The sequence below is a fragment of the Schistocerca nitens genome, chromosome 11 (assembly GCF_023898315.1).
Source record: "Schistocerca nitens isolate TAMUIC-IGC-003100 chromosome 11, iqSchNite1.1, whole genome shotgun sequence".
Classification (NCBI taxonomy): Eukaryota; Metazoa; Arthropoda; class Insecta; order Orthoptera; family Acrididae; genus Schistocerca; species Schistocerca nitens.
In genome coordinates this window covers 88,943,378-88,964,711 of record NC_064624.1, presented here as the reverse complement: position 1 = coordinate 88,964,711, position 21,334 = coordinate 88,943,378, and the positions used below count along the sequence as shown (strand labels likewise).

Here is a 21,334-nt window from a genome sequence, read left to right as displayed (position 1 = left end):
AAGGATTTGACTTTTGCAAGCTTTCAGAGCCAGTGGCATTACATTGTATTATCAATAATTGATTATTTCCATTGTTATATTAATATTGTCTAAAAGGTCATTAATGTACAACACATATAGCAAGGGTCCCTACAAACTTCCCTGGGGCATACCCGAAGTTACTTTACATCTGACGATGACTCTCCATCCGAGATCATACGCTATGTTCTCCCTACCAAAAAGTCCTCAATCCAGTCTCAAGTTTCACTTTATGCACCATATGATCATACTTTTGACAATAACAACAGTCATTCTTATCCACTGTACCCATTGAACACTGTGTAAGAGAATTTGTAACTTCATATCTAAATGCCCTTATAATATTGTGTAATGTTGATTTTTTTTTTTTTTTAAGAAAGAGAAAAAAAAGAACAAAAACACCCTTTGTAAGATGGCTGTACGAATAAAACTAATTTAAAGGGAAAAAAAGAGGAAATAAAGAAAAGAGGACAGATAATTGAGTGACCATTTTTTTCGCTTTCAGATACCTGGCCAATGAGATGAAGTTGTACCACTTCCATCAGTCCAGACATTTGTCAAAGAAGTGCAGTTTGTAAGTATTCTGAAACATTGACTATCGAGTATGCACTGCAGTAATGTGAATATTGACTGAATTCTGTCATGTTGAGAACTTGGATGACACAGTCTGTGTTTTGTGAGGGGAAAAAGCTTTCATTAGCAAAGATCACATAAGTTAGTCTGTATTGTTGACAATCGGTTTCAACAGTTGGAGCTGTCGTTTTCTGGTCTTAAGAAATTTCTGTGATGAAACATGTGCCATTCTGAATTTGTAGCTTATGGATAAAACCCAGCACATTATACATAGGTTTTTCAAAAACAAAACCGTTTACAGTTAAAAAAGCAGCTTGTGCACACGAGCATGTTCACATACATAGCACTCGCAGAGGCTCCTTAAGTCTTAAAATGTAAAATATACATTAAACTGTAGTTGCACCATATACTTCGGCTGAGGTGTGGATCCACAATGTGTGGAACATTTCTGCAAACATAAACAGATGTGCATTTTGCTGTATATCATGTGCTTCAAGAATTAACAAGCCTCTGCGAGCACTACTTATGCAAACGTGCTCGTGTGCATGAGATGCTTTTTAACTGTAAATGGTTTTATTTTTGACAAAATTATGTACAGTGTCCCGCATTTTAAGCAGTGCAATGACAGTGTGGCATAAGGTACAAGCAACAGTGGAACATGTTTCATAACAAACTTATTTTGAAGACCAGAGGATGACAGCTGTCAAAACCGGTTGTTCACAATAAAGACTAATTTATGCAATATTGGGTATTGAAAGTTTTTCTCAAGGAATAAATATTACTTCTGTTCCTTATAGCTATCGCAGAGAAGCTGTATGGATGCAGTTTCATATCATGTCTGCTACAGTGAAAGACTGAAGTTGAAACAAGGCTGCTGGATAGACACAGGGTGTATATACCCCAGGCTAACTGGGAAATCTGGGGAGAACACAGGAATCTTTAAGATTTCTGATAATTTTTCATTGTTTTAGTTTCCAGTTAAATTTTTGTAATTTTGACGAGTAAGAACTGATATTCGTAACAAAAATTTTACTTTGGCCCACTACAGCAGGATAATATTGCAGAAAGAAAACATAAATGAGAGAATAACACCAAAATAAAATTTTAGTTGCAAAGAAAGTGCACCATTTACTACAAAACAAAGTGCACACACAAGTGTCTGCCAACAGCAAAATGTGTTGAAGGCTTTAGGATGAAGACTGTGTTATATATTGTAACAACAAACTGCTTTCAATGAGTATGATGTCACAAAAGTTTACTTTTATAACAGGTCATGGGAAAATATTGAGGATGGTGGTTTGAGAAGCATGATTTACGAAGTAAATTTCCTATTATGCAAGATGACTTACATCGCATGTGAGAATCTGTGATTAATTTCTTAAATCACAGAACGTTTGACTGTCACTCAAAACTTAACTCTTTGAGGGATAGCCATGTAGAAAAATTTTGAATCTAGAAGACTAGCCATTTATGCCATTATTTAAATATTTCCAGCATATTAGACTGAGTAACACCTTACAGTGGTTAGCACACTGGTCTCCCATTCGGCAGGACGACAGTTCAGGCCTGCGTCTGGCCATTCTGATTTAGGTTTTCCATAAAAAAACTCTCCGAACAGGCCTCAGAAGGCTCAACGGTACCGAACGGCCGCCGTGCCATCCTCAGCCCACGTGGAGGGGCACGTGGTCAGCACTTCGCTCTCCCGGCCGTATATCAGTTTACGAGATTGAGCCACTGCTTGTCAATCAAGTAGCTCCTCAGTTTGCCTCACATGGGCTGAGTGCACCTCGCTTGCCCACAGGGCTTGGCAGACCAGATGGTCACCCATCCGAGTACTAGCCAAGCCCGAAAGTGCTTAACTTCGGTGACCTGACAGGAACCGGTGTTATGACTGCAGCAAGGCCATTGGCTAGGTTTCCCATGATTTCCCTAAATCGCTTCAGGCAGATGCTGGGATGGTTCCTTATAAAAGGGGATGGCCGACTTCCCCACCCTTCACCTATCCGATGGGACTGATGATCTTTTTGTTTGGTCCCTTCCCCCTAACCAGCCAACCAACCAACCAATCAGCGTATTTGTGTTTGATATATCTTGAAAGGTAACACACTAAAAAAGGACAAGCTTAGTTTTTCATATCTGTTTTATTTCTGTCATAGATTACAAATTATGCAATAACGGTGGCAAAAAGTAAAATTATCCTTCAAAAGCAGTTTGAGGTGAAATCTTGAGCAATTTTCCATGTAATTGGCTTTTCTATGGAAAAGTTGGAGTGCTTGTCAAAGGATCCATCGTATCCTAAAAAAAAGGCAAAAAGCTTTCGATGACTGGTATATTGTAGGTGATAGCTTATCTTTTCATGTAGCTATACTGAATGTATGTTAATTTAAACCATTAACTTTTCCTATTTGCATATTCACTCTACTTAACAGTGATGTTGCTATTAGCTGACTACAACACGAGTCCTGTGCTCTGAATATCTGCTGTCATTGGTTGGGGAGTACTGTAACTTGAGCTATGATTGGTGGCAATGGCTCATCGCAATCTCGTTTTCGGTGCTTCGAAAGATACCGTGCTTTAATTGGTGGAATTCGTATTTATACTTTTGTAATTTGAAAATATGCTCTGTACATGATGCTGCGCATCAAATATTTTTCCAAAACAAGTTATTTTTTGCTGAAGTACCGGGAAGTTCTACGCTTGTATACAATACCTTTACAATTCAAAGGATTTGTCAGTTCGTCAGCGCCAAGGAAAAGTATATTGTCACTTAACACAGGGAAAGTTTATTTTTAACTGGGAAATTTGGGAAAAAGTCCGTCGGCCCTCCCCCCCCCCCCATCCTTGTCAGCGTATATACCCTGAGACAACATTGGCCCAGTATTACTGATGTGTTTGAGAGCGCCAACCATTATATAATTATTGCATGTGCTGTGCAAGATATATGAGACAGACAAACTATCAGTTTAATAACTCATGAAACTTCCTGGCAGATCAAAACTGTGCGCTGCACCAGGGCTCAAACCAGAGATCTTTGCCATTCTCAGAGCTTTACCTCTGCCAGTATATCTCCTACCTTCCAAACTTCTCATTCAAAACCTGTGGGACTAACACTTCTGGAAGAAAGGGTGTTGCAGAGACATTGTTTAGCCACAGCCTTACTCAGGAAGTTTCCTAATGGCATACACTCCGCTACAGAGTGAAAATTTGTTCTGGTTAATAATTCATGATATTGTCACAAATAATTTACAGAAGAATGGAAAAATTGGTAGAAACCGATCCCAGGGAAGGTAAGTGCAGGTTGTGGAGAAATGTAGCGGTATGTGAGGAAAAAATGACCCTGTGATTTATATTTGAAGATTGGTTAAAGAAAGGGAAACCTGGATTTATAGCATTTGCAGATTCGGAGAATGCTTTTGACAATGTTGACTGGAATATACTCTTAGAAATTCTGTAGATAACAGGGATAAATTATAGTGACCAAACAGGTATCTGCAACTATTACAGAAATCAGACGGCAGTCACAAAGACTTGAATGACGTGAGGGGGAGATAGTGGTTGGTAATGGAGTGAGGCAGGGTTGTAGCCTATCCTCGATGTGTTTCAATATGTACGTAGAGCATGCAGTAAAGGTAAACAAGGAGGAATTCTTAAATGAAATTAAAGTTCAGGAAGAAGAGATAAAAACTGAGGTTTGCCAAAGACCCTGTAATTTCTTCAGAGTCGACAAATTAGTTGGAAGAGCAGTGTGGTGTGGGATGTGTAATGTCTTCAACAGAGGCTGTAAGATGAACACCATCGAAGGTAAAACAAGGTCAGTGGAAGGTAGATGAATCGTGATGTTGAGGGAGTTAGATTAGGAAATGAAATGTGTTTTTCTATCTGGGCAACAAAAAGCTGATGATGGTCAGTGAAGGAGAATATAAAATGCAGACTGTTAGTAGCAAGAAAAGCGTTTTGAGAAAAGAGAAATTTGTTAACATCAAACTAAAAGTATAAGTGTTTGGAAGTCTTTTCTGAGGGTATTTGTCTGGTGTGTAGACCGGTACTGAAATAACACATGGTTGATAAACAATTCAGACAAGAAGAGAATAGAAACGTTTGAAATGTGGTGCTCTGGAATGATGCTGTAGATCAGGTGGATAGATAGAATAACTAATCAGATTTGCGAAAAAAGAGTTTTGTGGCTCAGTTTCACTAAAAGAAGGGTATGGTTAATAATACTCATACTGAGCAATCACCAGTTTGGTAATGGGAAAGTAACTGGGTGGGTGGGGGGTTAATAATTGGAGATAATGACCAAGGTTTGGCTACTGCTAGCAGGTTGTAATGGATGTAGGTTGCAGTATCATGCATAGATGAAGAGGCTTGCTCAGCATGGACTAGCATGGAGATTTGCATCAAACCAACCTTTGGACTGAAGGCTACATCATCAACAACAACACAATATTGAGGAAATTTATAAACCACACATTATAATAACAGCAGAGTCTTCTTTTTATTTTTGTTTTACCCGGCTTTGCGATATGTTAAATTAATCACTTTTTAATGTTTTGTGCCTTTCTGTTAGCAGCTCAGTATTGTTTCATTCTTTTGACCTTGCTTTCCTATCTTCATCAGAGATGTGGATGTTCGTTTGGATTTGATTTTGGAACCTAACCCCCCCCCAACCTCTCCCTCCCTCACTCCCTCCCATTGTGTTGTTCTCCTCCTCTCTCTTTTTCTCAGTTTTATTTTTGAACATAGCTCTTGTGATTTGGAGTTGTCTTGAAGTCCTTTTCCATTTCAGTAATCCATTTTTTTCCTGCAGAAGTAATCATAATTTATTCAGTTGATCTATTTTGGTTCAGAATGAAGATGTATCCATAAAAATGAATTCTTTTTGTCCTAATTGTGTCTGAGAGTTTTTCGGTAGTTTGGTAAAGGGTTTCATTTTTGGTGCGGATTAATTGTTGTGAAATCTGGGGTCAAGAAATGTTTCTAATATCTTTGTTTCTTCTATTTCCAGTCTTTCAACTAGGCCATGGTTGGTGATAGTGTTTCAGCTGCATACAGGGCTTCTGGTTTGACTACTACACTGTTACAGTGCTTATGTTTGCGTGCTGTGAGAGGGACCTTTTGTTGTATGTGTTTTTTGCGAGATAGAAGACCAGATCAACTTTACTTCAAATTTCCATTGCCTTTTTCTCGAGCCCATTCCAGCTGATGGATTCTGCAAGGTATTTGAGTTCTTTATCTCTACTTTTTGTTGTGCCACAACATTTTAGTGGTGGGTTTTTTATGTTTGTTGTTACATTGGTCTTTTTGAGGGTTTTGAGACCTGTTTTTTTTGTTCAAGGGTCTGTTCTTTGGCTATTTCCCAGGTTTCAGCTAGTAGGGTTATATCATCTGCAAAGGCTAGATAGTTGGCTTTGATGCCTTTTGTCTTGTGCTCCTAGACAGATTCCACTATCTCTGTGTACCCGTCTGTCCAACAAGTTTTTCTTGGGAGCACTTAACTAGCAGTGGGGGATTCCATCTCCTTAGCTTACACCAGTTTTTATTTCAAAAGGGTTAGTGTTCTCCCATGAATTTGGCTTTGGAATATGTGATGATAAGGGTCTCTGTGATTGGATTTATATTTTTGTTATCTAGGGCTAATTCTTTTAGTATATATAAGGGATTCCTGGTGTATTGAGTTTCATGATTTTAAAAACTCAATAACAGTCATAACACATCATTTTGCTCTTCATTTTTGGTATGTCATGAAGTTTTTGAGGTTTAGCGTTTGTTTTGGGCAGGCTCTTCCTTTCCTGAAGCCAATTTCATATACTTCAAGTTAATTGTCTAACTGGGATTTTGCTCTGTATAGTAAGAGTGTGGAGAGTATCTTGTATGTTATGTCTAGGGGGAGATTCCTCCATAGTTGTGATCTGCTTGGGACACTTTCTTATGGAGTGGGTGGACGAGGGCCGTCTTCCATTCATCAGGGGTTTTTCATGTGTTCATATTTCTTCAAAAAAGTTGTGGTGAGCGTCTGTGACATTTTTTCCTCAAAGTTCAGCTCAATTTGGTCTCTCTGAGACCTTGTGGTTTTTGAGATTTGAAATGACTGTCATTCCTCAGTGATGGACGGTTCAGAGTTAGGGCTGGTTGTCAAGCTCATCGAGACCACTTTTCTGTGTTCTTCGTAGTTGAGATGGTTTTGGAAATATTGGAAATTGTTTGCACATATTTCCATTTCTGTCTTCAGTTTCCAAGTTCTGTGGGCTGTATTTGGTTATTTTTCATTTAAAATTTGTATAAAAGTTTCTTGTGTTGTTTTTTTATGAAGATCATTGACTAATTTGTTTTCCACTTGCAGATAAATGACCAAGTGGATAAAGCAGCCACACTCTCACCGGTCCAGATATTCCTCAAAGAAGAGGAAGGTGAAAGTATTCATGAAATACTGACTGTCAGTTACACACTGAAGTAATGAGATAACTGTTAATTGTATTTCATTTACCAGTAGTAGAAAACGCATATACATAAAATTTCTTATATACTATAGTTGAAAGTCAAACTGGAGAATACGCATTATAATAAGCCACAATTGTACTGTGTATACACAGACAGATTAGGTAGATATTTCTAAGGGACTCTTTGCAAATGATACAGTTGTGTGTAGTGATTTCACATAACTAGAAAATTATTGTTAAATGCTGGAGGACTTGATGATGTTTATGTGATTCAGGGACAGGCAAGTGAAGTACTGTAGATGTGTAAATAGATGAAAAGACTGTCGTTGCTCAGTTACTGGAAAAAGGACACAACCAGCAATAGCTGCAGTTTCAGGAGAAATCAGATGGCAGAAAATTCGTGCTGGACTGGGACTCAAACCCGGATCCCTGGGACTCAAACCCGGATCTCCCGGTTTATGTGTTAGGTCGACATAACCACTTTGGCTATCCGTACAGGAGCCATGACAAGAAACACTTCCATATGTCGTCATCTGTGCGTCACAACCTGCACTCTTGCACTTAATTTATAGGGATTGGAAAAATTTACGTTTCTGCTTCAAAATGCAAAATTACGTTTTAGATGCTATTTTGTAGTAAATTGTATCCAGATGAACTATTTTATCAGAGATAATTTGAAATAGCTTGATTCCTGCATAAAAATATTGAAAATGTAACCAGTTTTTGGTTAATGGTATTGTGCATGTTCTGGCGAAGGCCAATTTGTAAAGGTAATGTGTATAAGAACCTTTCTGCAAAATGAAAGTGTACAAATGCAACAACACATCAATGCACTAAATGATCTGATGCCAGGCCAGTTGTGGGCGGTTGAATGATCTATTTAAGATACGTGCTGTGTAATACAATGTAGTACTCAGCTGTGGGACCTAGTATTTTATAACAAAGAAATGTGTACATTTGTTTGTTAAAAAAGCTCAAAATATGGTTTAATGTGGTCATTTCTAAAGTGGCAAATTAGGAGGAGTATGTTTTGAGCAGTGGTTGTATCGAATACTGCTAGATATCAGGCCTGCACTGAGTTGTTAACAATAGTCCGCTAACATCAGCGAGCAGTTGAGCTGTAGCTTTCCCCCAAATATTTTGTGTCACGTGTTGCTTATCGTTTTCTGATTTTGAAATAAGTGAAGCTACTAATCCTGATCTGTTACGGATTTCGATTACGAACCTTACAACGTTAGAAGAGATGGATGATCCCTTTGACAATACTGTTGGCTGTTACCATGTGAAAGGGAGGCAGGGTTTGTTTCTGCGCACCACTCTTCTTCCCTCTGGCAATCAAAATTCTAGTTTTTTTATGCTTGTGGTCATCTGCCACTGTAGCCTGTAGTGGTTACACTATGTGCCAAAATTCTTCTCCTAATGTTAACATAGCATTATGATATGTTCAGTTCTGTTTCTATGCTAACTGCCTTGTCTGTTCTGTCTGTAGCATTGTAAAGCATGGGTCGCACACGTACGAATGCCCACAAAAGATAGAAATTAATAGTTTGTAGATTTTGTTATCATCGAATTGTGCAGAAAAGAGAGATAATGTCCAGAAACACCTTAAATTAGAGACGCATTCAGCTCACTGTCAGGAAAAAGCTGTGGCTTTTCAACAGAACAATCATTTTTAAATTCTTAAATATAGCCAAATGAAGAAAACATGGGCTAGTTTGGAAGAAAAAGGTTTTGGAAGTTTTTGCAAAATCAAACATTACTGTCACAAAGTTCCCAATCAGCACCTTTCTGTAGCAGTCAGTTTCAAAGAAATAAGGCTTTGTTTATTTTCACTCATGTGACAACCTTTGAGGTAGGTGCATCTAATCATTAAAAGAAATATGAATCTCAACAAAAATAGATGCGAATTTTGCCAAAAAAAGAGAGAAAGAGAGAAATTCCAGTACGTGGGGTACATATAGAAGTTTGGGCCTGGCCAAGAGTTGTGAACAGATAGCCAAAACAGTTAAAGTGACCGCTCGTGTAAAGCAGGAAACCTAGGTTCGAGTTCCAGTATGGCACAAATTTTAGTTGTTTTCATTCCATTATACAGCTGACGGTTGTCCGTATTTGCAACTGCAAATATGTTTTGTGTATTCCATGTGGGCTGTGGTCAGCACAGTGCTTGTTCTTTTGGGCATGCATGTATGTCCAAAGGAACATTGCATCATACTTTTAACAACACAGGCACTGCAATATCATAAAATGTTTGTGTTTATACAGTGTCTGCATCGTCACAATACAGTGCTCTTCAGACATGCATGCCTAAAAGCTGTGGATTAACATTATGAAATAAATCTACTTATTTCATATCTGCATCGATGTCAGCATTTTGTTACATACGAAAGTTTGTGCCGGACCGAGACTCGAACTCAAATTTTCCACTCGTTACGAGCGTTCACCTTAACTGCTTCGGCGATCTGGATGTTCCCCCGGGACTGATCCAGACTTCTATGTATCGTGTAGTCACATCCCGTATGCCCACACAATTTGCGATTCTCGTACAGGGAGAGAAGAGTGTTATATTGTCATTTTAGCCTCTCGTTGGTGCATATTTGTAATATGCGAACTTTTTCACAACATTATATTATTGTATATAAATTAGTTGTCAGTTGACAGCTCCCACCAGCAATACACGAATGGGACCTGTGCTGGTTTTGCAGGCTCCAACCCTGTTGGCAGTTCCACTGTGCAAATCATTGTTCTTGCTGGTACTCAAGTAGCAAATGTATTTTAATGCGAAAATGTTGTCTAAATGAAGAAAAAATGTAACCCTGGCCCTAATGACAATTAACAGCACTACGGAGGTCTAGATCGTAGTCAACTTAGAGAATTTTTATGTACTTTTTGTAGGAAGTACAGACATCAAACTTAATACTTGTTAAGAGTTAAATGTTGACAAAATTTCAAAACGATGTCATCCTCGAGCATTATGCACGAGTCTCTATAGACCGTATGCTGAAGCTGTGGCACGATCCCAACCGCGGGATGTTTGGTGAAGACTAGGGACCGTATTATACGCATTTGCATGCTGCATATGCATTTGCATATTTCGCTCCTTTTCACCAGTTATTGCATATTTTAATAAAAACTGGTGACGATACATATTTCACTCTGTTTACAATATTTTAAAAATTGAGACGTGTAGTCTCTAGCTCTATCTAGTTTTTATGTCTAACACATTCACCGAACCTAAAACTGCGTGTAATAGCTAACCGAAAGCCCACTGCATGGCGAAATCATTACAGAATAGGAACAGGAAGAGGCGTACAGAGTCAGTGCTCCTGCGCCTGTGCCCCCCGGTTAATCCCCCCCACTGTCCCGCCGTATGCGTTCGCAACAAATAAATTAAATTACGCGAGCTTTTAGTCGCACATCCGTTGTTTCAGTTTAGCTTTCTGCTTACTTGTACACAGTTGAACGTGTTAATGATGTGCAGTGTACAACGTGTCGTGTGCCATACCACCCGAAAAAAGAATGGTCGTTTCGTGGATAGCTGACCGTCCCGGAACATTTACATATGACGGAATTATGTTGTCAAGTCTGTGAAAAAAATGTTTTGTGCAAAAAAAAAAGTTTCAAGTAGATCAGCATGGCGAGACAAATCTTCCTATCACAGGAATGCAGAAGAAAAGGTGATGACAAAAATTTCTGATAACAGCAAGTTGCAGTAGCAGGGACTAGGCCAGAGGTAACCAAAAAAGTCTGTTTAACATGGATCTGTGCAGAGCATTCATTGCAAGCAATATTCCTCCTCACAAACTTATAAACTCTATCCTCTAAGGCTTATTTAAATACAAACATGGATGAAAATGGAAGCTTAATTAGGACTTTCAAATAAATTGCAAAAATTTTCTTGTTTTGCACATTAAGTGCAGCTGACACTTACAAGCACAGGGTTAGTGGTTTATGTTGACATTTATAAGTGTCGGCCACAGCTAACATATCGAAGATTTTAAAGGAACAAAGTAGTTGTTGACATTCTGATATTAATGGATAACAGTAAAAACCACAGCAATGAAATGATGTAAATTACTTAAACCAGGAGTTAAACAAATGTACATAGTCATCACAGCCGCTTCTTAGTCACTGCATATTTGTGTGCTATAGCTAAGACAGTAACCTTTTGTTTTCTCGTCTGATCTGGGACACATGTCAGATCTTACTTGTTTTGCTAGATCAACTCCAGGTTTACAAGTTTCACATTTCAGAATTTTGGTAAATTGTGGTCCTACCTCCTGTGGAAAGTGGAGTTGATAGCTGTCTTTTCAGACATGGTCTCATCAATTGCCATTTAAGGAACTTTAAGCAAAAATGTGATTATTCAATTTTCTGTCAGTGTAGAATGTACCACTAATGTATTTACCAGAGAAATATTCATGATGGCACAGAACAGTGAGAGTCCATCTTCTGGAGCACCTGCTGTGTGGAGTAAATTGTGCACTTCACATCCAGTGGTGCATCAATTTCTTCTTAGGTAGTATCACAGTACTCTACTATCTCAGGCTGTTTATTGTGATGCTCAGTGGAGCAGCATTATGCCTTGAAGATACTAAACTAACAGCCTTCTTAAGCTTTTGGATGTAATATATCCAAAAACAAACGACTTTTACATTTAGCTGTCAGGAACTCCTTTGGAATCTTTCTTTTTATTATTATTGTGTGTGGCCTTTTTGTGTCCTCTTCCCAGTTTGACATTTACATCTGATTAGCTTAATCAGGATATTTATGGCTACAAACAAAAAATAAAAAATTAAAAAATGTGGTGACTATGCAAATTTAGATAACACACAAGTTGGAATTAAATCTGCAGATATGATCCACCCATCCAAATACAGTTTCAAGATTATCCTCCAAAACTTTACAACTTGAGGAAGTAAGCACAAAGATTTGGACATCATGTTGTTGTTGTTGTGGTCTTCAGTCCTGAGACTGGTTTGATGCAGCTCTCAATGCTACTCTATCCTGTGCAAGCCTCTTCATCTCCCAGTACCTACTGCAACCTACATCCTTCTGAATCTGCTTAGTGTATTCAGTGATCTTCCCCGAGGTCGGCTTCTACCAGTTTTTCCATTCGTCTGTAAAGAATTCGTGTTAGTATTTTGCAGCTGTGGCTTATTAAACTGATAGTTCGGTAATTTTCACATCTGTCAACACCTGCTTTCTTTGGGATTGGAATTATTATATTCTTCTTGAAGTCTGAGGGTATTTCGCCTGTCTCATACATCGTGCTCACCAGATGGTAGAGTTTTGTCATGACTGGCTCTCCCGAGGCCATCAGTAGTTCTAATGGAATGTTGTCTACTCCCGGGGTCTTGTTTCGACTCAGGTCTTTCAGTGCTCTGTCAAACTCTTCACGCAGTATCTTATCTCCCATTTCGTCTTCATCTACATCCTATTCCATTTCCATAATATTTTCCTCAAGTACATCGCCCTTGTATAGACCCTCTAAATACTCCTTCCACCTTTCTGCCTTCCCTTCTTTGCTTAGAACTGGGTTGCCACCTGAGCTCTTGATATTCATACAAGTGGTTCTCTTCTCTCCAAAGGTCTCTTTAATTTTCCTGTAGGCAGTATCTATCTTACCCCTAGTGAGACAAGCCTCTACATCCTTACATGTGTCCTCTAGCCATCCCTGCTTAGCCATTTTGCACTTCCTGTCGATCTCATTTTTGAGACGTTTGTATTCCTTTTTGCCTGCTTCATTTACTGCATTTTTATATTTTCTCCTAACATTAATTAAATTCAATATTTCTTCTGTTACCCAAGGATTTCTATTAGCCCTCGTCTTTTTACCTACTTGATCCTCAGCTGCCTTCACTACTTCATCCCTCAGAGCTACCCATTCTTCTTCTACTGTATTTCTTTCCCCCATTCCTGTCAATTGTTCCCTTATGCTCTCCCTGAAACTCTCTACAACCTCTGGTTCTTTCAGTTTATCCAGGTCTCATCTCCTTAAATTCCCACCTTTTTGCAGTTTCTTCAGTTTCAATCTGCAGTTCATAACCAATAGATTGTGGTCAGAATCCACATCTGCCCCTGGAAATGACTTACAATTTGAAACCTGGTTCCTAAATCTCTGTCTTACCATTATATAATCTATCTGATACCTTCTAGTGTCTCCAGGATTCTTCCATGTATACAACCTTCTTTTATGATTCTTGAACCAAATGTTAACTATGATTAAGTTATGCTCTGTGCAAAATTCTACAAGGCGGCTTCCTCTTTCATTTCTTCCTCCCAATCCATATTCACCTACTACGTTTCCTTCTCTCCCTTTTCCTACACTCGAATTCCAGTCGCCCATGACTATTAAATTTTCGTCTCCCTTCACTACCTGAATAATTTCTTTTATCTCGTCATACATTTCTTCAATTTCTTCGTCATCTGCAGAGCTAGTTGACATATAAACTTGTACTACTGTAGTAGGCATGGGCTTTGTGTCTATCTTGGCCACAATAATGCGTTCACTATGCTGTTTGTAGTAGCTAACCCACACTCCTATTTTTTATTCATTATTAAACCTACTCTTGCATTACCCCTATTCGATTTTGTATTTATAACCCTGTAATCACCTGACCAAAAGTCTTGTTCCTCCTGCCACCGAACTTCACTAATTCCCACTATATCTAACTTTAACCTATCCATTTCCCTTTTTAAATTTTCTAACCTACCTGCCCGATTAAGGGATCTGACATTACACGCTCCGATCTGTAGAACGCCAGTTTTCTTTCTCCTGATAAAAAAAGATACTGATGAGTAAATAAAGTACCCACAGTTTGAATCCGTTTCAGAAAGTATACAACTGCTTGTGGCCAAGTTCTCTGCAGTTAAAAAGCAACATGTCGTTGAGTGTACACAGATAATAAAATCTGCCAAAAAACCTAAGTCTGTTTATATAAGCAACATTGAGTGACAAAATGTCAAACCTGTGCTTAATAGTTCCACTGGGATGGTTGTTCCAAATTTCTTAGCTTGGGGAAACATCTTACTCAGTATTGAGAGCACTGCTAAATTCATCAAAATTAATTTATGCATTGATGGATCATTTTAAATGTTACCTTACCTGGTAGAGATAGCCATTTCATGAATGCTCTGTAAAAACCGCTTTCCAGCACAAGTGACGAAATTATCAAATATTTCGAAAGATTTTTTATCATGGTTTGATATATGGAAATGTTTCCTTGATTGCACATATAGATTATCCAATAACACACATTCAGCCATATCAGATACCACTCACATTCTAGAAATGACCAAGTATTGCAGTGAGGGCACCAATTTTAAATATGTTCTGCCACGAAATGTTCAGACAGATGCTCTAGAAGCGAGATTTGGAAAACAGCGAACAATGGAAGGATCCCAATAATTGGTATCTTTGGTATTTTGAGAAATGCATTTGACATTCACTTCAAGCTAAGAATTGAGACCTTGCTGCCCTGGGAAATTCCATCATCTGCTCTTCGTGAAGTTGGAATAGATGCACATTCTTTTAAAACTGACTGAATAGATGATGTGAACTTACCTCCATCACCACCAACAAACATTTACAGTATAATAGATTTCAGTGAGGAACGAGTTCAGTCTGTTCAGGAATACTTTCCTGTTTTCACATACTTGTCAGGGTATTATGCCAGAGCTGTTCTTAAGAAGCTGAGATGTGAGACATCAAAAACATAATTAGAGCTAAATAAAAGACTTTTAGTAATAGAAAATGATGAAGATGTAAGAAAAGTGGACAGAAGGAGGTCATAATGTCCTAATAATGAGTTCATTAATGCTGTTATTTTTATTTATTTGGTTGTTAAAAACTTGGTGTCTAGAGAACATGAAGTCAGCTTCATGAGATGCCCTTCCCAGAGGAATTTACTGTTGATGTGATTAAAAGAGAAGACTTCTACCTAGGGGATTTTCTTGTAGTAAGCTAGATCACACAGATCACAGCATTCTTCAGTGTGTAGTGAAATTGGGTGTAATATGTTTCTCAATAATTATGTTAAAAAGTTAACGTAGCCATAACCGTAGTAACAGCTAAGAGAGAACATTGTCAACTGTAAAGTAGTTTGGAATAAATTTTGTGACACGTAAACCAACACTTACATTTGTCATTTTCCCCTCTCTCCAAATTTTCTCTTACCGATATGCATAATTGTATTTTCAACACTGAATGTGCATAATACTAAGCCTATATTTTACTTACAAAGATTTCTTTTCATTAGCAGCAGTATTCTCGTACATATGACACGGACATAAGGACGTATCAGATTTATGAAATATCTCTTTTGGCTTTGTTGATTAAAACTTGGTTACATGAGGGACTAAACTATCCGAGCGACAATATCGATACGATCTCTAGTGAGTCATTTATGTCTCCGTGAATTACAATTTTGTCAAAGTAATTAAACTTGTGATCGCCGTAATAATTACTGCATCCTGTCTGCTAACTTTTACTAAAACTATATCACACTAACAGCTATAGCATACTTTAAAGGCTATGGTGTATGTCGGTTTCACTAGCAATGTTTTTCTTAAGAAGCAGTAAAATTTTGTATTTGATCTCATACCCAATAGAAGGAAATCGCAGAGAGTTGCAGCCAGCGTGTCATGCATTTGGCACTGTAGCCTACAGAAATGGCACAGTTTCTTTGTAAATGGCACACAAAGTGACAGTCGACAACTAAGTCTGTTACGCTCTCATGGAAGAAGTACACGTTCTTGTGCTGATGCTGGTTTGCAGCGACAGCCTAGTGGCGGTGACGTCACAGTTGTGATTTGTTTCTTGTGTCTTCGTTATCATATTCTCTCTTGAAGGGTTCAACGGCTGATACGTTATTAACTGACTTTATAAATGGTAACGTCTCTGCGATAAGCCTCGTAACCATGAAATGGCATACTGCGGATTACAAAATAAGCTGTTTCATGTTTAAATTGTCAATTATTGACGATAACAACTCATTCCTAAGAACACTCTTATACGAAGACATTAACCGTCGATAAATCATTATGTGACTTTTATTATAGCAATGATTATAATAAATCATTCCAAGAACGACGTTTTCTGTAGACATCCCGTACGCGAAGGTATAGTCCTGTGAGAGGCCCATATTGAATGCAAACGAAATTTGATAGCTGTGGTCGATTTTTGCGTATGACGTCAAAATTACGTCACGTGTGCAAGAAGTAAAGTGAAACGAGTGTTACCTCATTTGTTGTGAAGAAAGAAATACAGGCAAAGATTTCAATACCATGACCTCCTTCATAACGTTTCATTTTCAAACAGTCAAATAATTCTTTCTGTTTACAGTGGTGAAATGTTATTTCAAGCGATTAGTTACTGTGTCGAAATAAACACTGTGACACATCCAATTGCAAGTACATGTCATTTTAGAGTAACATTGCACCAGCAAAAAATTACCACTTTTTTAGTACACTGATTATTCTGAATTGGGGCCTTATAATTATGTTAACGATTTTTTTTGTTCCCCTTGATTTGCAGCATTTGTTAATTAAGTAGATAATTCGGAAGCTAGTGTTTTGAGGATAATAAAATATTTCATGCAAAATGACTGCCATCAATAATAGTGTTCCTAGGCGAATGTACGTATGGACCTAGCACAGCTGAGGTCAGGCAGTCTGCGGCTGAGGGTAAGTGGAGCAACACCTGTGTCTCTTGTCGTGAGCTGTGTGCCGTAGTACCATAACAAAGATTCTGAAATATTCGCGCTATTTGTGTACGGTTCGTTTTATTCAACTATGGCCTTCATTTGTGACTTTTTTGACAGTAATCAATAATTAACTCCGAGTGAAAACTTATTAGAGGAACATCCGTGATTATTGACTCTCATGTACAATGACCGCTTAGCAGAGCAGTGTTGACGGACTTGATTATTTTTGTGGGAAATTTTGGAGCCAGTGCAGCTACCGAGAAGAACAATAGAGGCTTATGCAGAAGGAAGTAGAATTGTTCTACACTCTTCCAATAAGCCGCAAATTAAAACAGTACTGTAGGCTTACTATGTTTTTCTTTTACAGACTGCAGAATGACAGAAACGTCCAAAACCAGGTTCTCAGGAATATGGCACGAAACCGGTCATTCTAATGAAAATCAAGAAGATATTAGAAGAAATTACTTCTCGACTAATTGGACACAGGAAAGCCGCAAGGAAGTATTACATTCCAAGACAAACCATTGTGAACAATTTGAGAAACAAGACTGACGGAAAAGCTGGAAGGCGCACTGTTCTTACTCAGACTGAAGAGAGATGTTTTGTCAAAGACTGTATCATTGTCAGTGACACGGTTCTTCCAATATCAGCATCTGACTTCAGGAGCATGGTTAAATCATGTCACCTGAAAAAGAACAGTGGACTGCCTTGCTGATAATATGCTTGAATTGGCCAGGGGAAAGGCATATTTAGAGAGACATAGTTCTGAACTGTCTCACAAATTTACAGTCACTATTTAAACGAAGGATGCTGCTGTAAATGAGAATGTAATCAATATCTTTTTTAGAGAAATACAAAGCTGAGGTTAAAGGCGGTCCTGCTGAAAAGTTTACAGTTTTGATGAAAATGTGTTTCATGACATACCAGCAAACGAAAGCTCTTATTTCGTTGGACATGTCGACGTCCTGAGAAAACTGAGGACACCTCAAGACCGTGCTTCACTCTTATGTTGTTGGGGAATGCAGCAGGAGAATTCCTTCCGCCTTATCTTATTGATAAACGTAAACGAAAATGGACTGACTGGATATACAGTCACCTCCTGGAACGCAAATAAACACAGCAGAGTGGGTGGCTAGAACAGAGTTGATTGATAATTGAATTCAAACTCACTTCCTCATGTTTGCCTCAAATAAGGAATGAAGGAGATTAATATTTTAAATATTCTCTCTTCTCAAATCTCAATGAAATCTTCAGAGCTTTGTGAGAAAAAGAACATACAGTTCATTTGCATTCCACCGAACGCTACTAGTCTTCTGCGATCTTCGGATCTTGTTTATTTTTCTCCTCTGAAGAGATTCTTTGTTACAGCGTTTTCTGAAGGGTACATTTAGCGGCGCATTGGCGAATATTTTGCGTTTAGGTGAACAGACAACTACTACAAATTTAGTGAAAGGATTGTGAAATGTGGATATTAAATGCGATGGGAAACTTAGAGTATCTCCCTGTTGCGCTAGAAAGAAGTTTTGTGTTATGATACATGTGGGAACTGAATTCCAGAAACGTTCGGAGACGGCGAGAAAGACAGTCAGACTCTAATGTGAGGATCGCCAAAACGTATATGTTCCCCATAGAACCAGGGATGATATGGACATTGTTTCGGGAGAGGATGTGCATGAAAAAGAAAATAGCATATTTCATAGCCATGTTCTTATTTAGTTTGAAACGATGTTTAATTCGCCTAAACTTTGAAGAGTGGTTTATATTTCATCAGTCTGACCCTTAGTGGGGAACTAATGTATCAGTAAAGAAGTCGATGTTCTTGCATACAGGTGTTAATACTACATAGTTAACCAACATGTAGTGCCGTGAGCAAAAGACTAACTACCGCCCTGCCATCTGTTGGCAACGCCAGGCAACAGTTGTGTGGCCCGCCTTTCGCCGACCAGTAGTAGCCGACAGCTGGAAGTCACATTTATTTCGCATTTTGACGTCTTGTCAGATAGTATTTGAAGTAGAGTTCAACTCCACAATAATATATCTCTTGTTCTTTAAAGACTTTGATGTAAGGGCTCGAATATTTGCAGTACTTATCACAAAAATATTTAATACTCGTTATGATAGTTCGTGGCAAATGCTATATAGTTCGCAGCTATTGCGTATCAATGCAGGAAATATTGTATATTGAATCCATTTCCGTATATTATAATTTTTGAAGAGGTACATTTTAAAATGGTTTGTACCTCGTAACGTGGGTCAAGCATTTGCGGTGTATGTGTTATATTGTTAACATAGATCTACGGAGTGGGCTGTCTTGCTTATGAGATGGTTCATATTATGTCGGATGAATGAGGACACTTGAGGATTTGAATGCCATGTTGTGAACATTATTTAAAATTAGGTAATCGTGTTCAACATACAGAGTTTCATTGAAATATCAATATGTTAATCCGTTCACAATCCAGAAGCACTATAACTGACGCGTTTCGAACGAGCAAGACAATTATTCTGCAAGAAAAAAAGAAAGGCGCTATAAAATGTTCTACAATGGTGATCATTTCCCTTGTAACGTGTAACATAATAAAACGTGCTTCAACTTCTTTCTGTTGCATCAGAGCACTTTCGATACTGGAATAGAATTCGATGAATGGAGAACTTAAGCCCATTAAAAATGTTCGATTGAGGGCGAGACGAACGACATAACCAGGCAGTCCGACGTCACATTCAGCTCTCGATAGCCAGGCGTGCAGAAGACTTCAGGGGGTTGAGCCCACAGCTTCTGATACACAGGTCTCACGGTCAACTGTGACGTCATTGCTGATAGACCGTCGCTGATTGCCGCAAAAGCCTGCAGTTCTTTCGTGAAAGTGTAAAAAAATCACGAGACTTAGTTCTCGACTATCAATCTGTGTGCCACTTACAATGAAACTGTGCCGTTTTTTTATCGGTTAAAGAGACACTATGCCTTTCCTGTATGCTGTTGTGCAAAATGCATGTTACGCTGGTTGCAATGTTCTGTGATTTCCTTCTATTATGTTTGAGATCATTTGCAGAATTTTACCGTTTGTTAACAAAAACGTTGGGAGTGAAACCGCCATACGCCACAGCCTGTAAATTATTCTACGTGATGGAGATAGTTTTAGTAAAACTTATCAGATAGGATGGAGTAATTATTCTGGTGACCATAAGCTTAATTCCTTCGACAAAAATATAATTCACTGAGACATAAATGACTCACCAAAGATAGTATCGATGTTGTCGTCGGGATCAGTTTAATTGTAGACCCTCATGTAACCAAGATTTAACCAAAAAAGCAAAAAGAAAGATTTCATAAATCTGACACGTCCCTCTGTCTGTGTCATCAGAACTGTCAAATATGTACCAGCATACTGCCGTTAATGAAATGAAATGTTTATAAGTAAAATATAGGCTTAGTATTATGCACTTTCAGTGTTAACAACGCAATTACACGTATTGAGAAGAGAAAATTAGGAATGAGAGGAAAATGACAAATGTAAATGTTTGTTAACCTGATACAAAATTTATTTCAAGCTACTTTACAGTTGACAATTTTCCCTTTTTGCTGTTATTACCATTATCGCTAATTATTGAGAAACATATTACACGGTACTTTTACCACCCACTGAAGAATTCTGTCGTCTATGTGATCTACCTAAGAAAACTTCCTTCCGAAAAAGTTTTGTTTTTTAATTTCATCAGCATCTAGAATGAAAAAGTAAATTTCCCTGGGAAGGGCATCTAATGAAGCTGTGTTGAAGTTCTCGGGAGACCAAGCTATTACCAACCGAATAAGCAGAAATAACAACATTAATAACCTCATTACCCTGCATTGTTTTCTAATGCTGATAATATATAATCTCTCTATAAATATGTTTTACATGTTGTAACACATCCTTTTTATTCTAGGTTTTAGTTATCCGCTCGGTGGCGGATCTGATGAGCAGCCCAAAATTAGATAATTAATTAATGTGACCGTGTACCTAATGGGCTAGCAATCGAATTGGACTGCTCAGGAGGTGTTACATTCCGTACTATCCCCACAAATATGGTAATAATTATGGTTCGGTGGTAATGAGGACAGCAAACACAGTTTCATGAACAAAACCTATATTTTTAGCAAAGCACAAAAATAAGAGACAGCCACTGCCTTCGTCAATACACTGTTAATGACGGCTAATCTCATCACAGGTCTCTTTAGTTATTGTTAATCGTCACACGCAATATCCAATCACTGTAATCCAAGTAATGCCGGCGCGGTAGACGCGGGAGTATAATAGCGGCACTCAATCTCACTGTAATCACTTTATAATAAAACTTTCTCACTTTCCCGCATAATTAATGCAAAGGGGTTAAACCACGGCGTTGGCCACTCCCTTTGCCGGTAAATAGCAATAATTTCTGCTGGCTTTTTGCACAGCTATTCCCGCCTCGCGGGAACCTAACACACCTTCACGGCATCCTCCACACAACTAACTTCGCACTGCTTTCCGCCCAGTTATTCCCGCCTCGCGGGAATCTACCCAAGCCGTCCACTCGGCACTCCGGGGAATCCCCTCTAGCTCGCGCGTCCTGCGCACACTACTA

General features: G+C 38.4%; 1 protein-coding gene across 3 annotated transcripts in view; it reads left to right on the top strand.

Moving 5' to 3' along the window:
- The window catches only part of LOC126212896 (uncharacterized), a 93,815-nt gene extending 85,724 nt beyond the window's left edge, over positions 1-8,091 (top strand). For all 3 annotated transcript variants that reach the window (XR_007540960.1, XR_007540959.1, XM_049940416.1), the window contains 2 exons: positions 524-592; positions 6,932-8,091. The gene's annotated coding sequence lies outside the window, so the exon portion shown is untranslated. The remainder of the gene's footprint in view (positions 1-523; positions 593-6,931) is intronic.
- Positions 8,092-21,334: the final 13,243 nt, after the last annotated feature.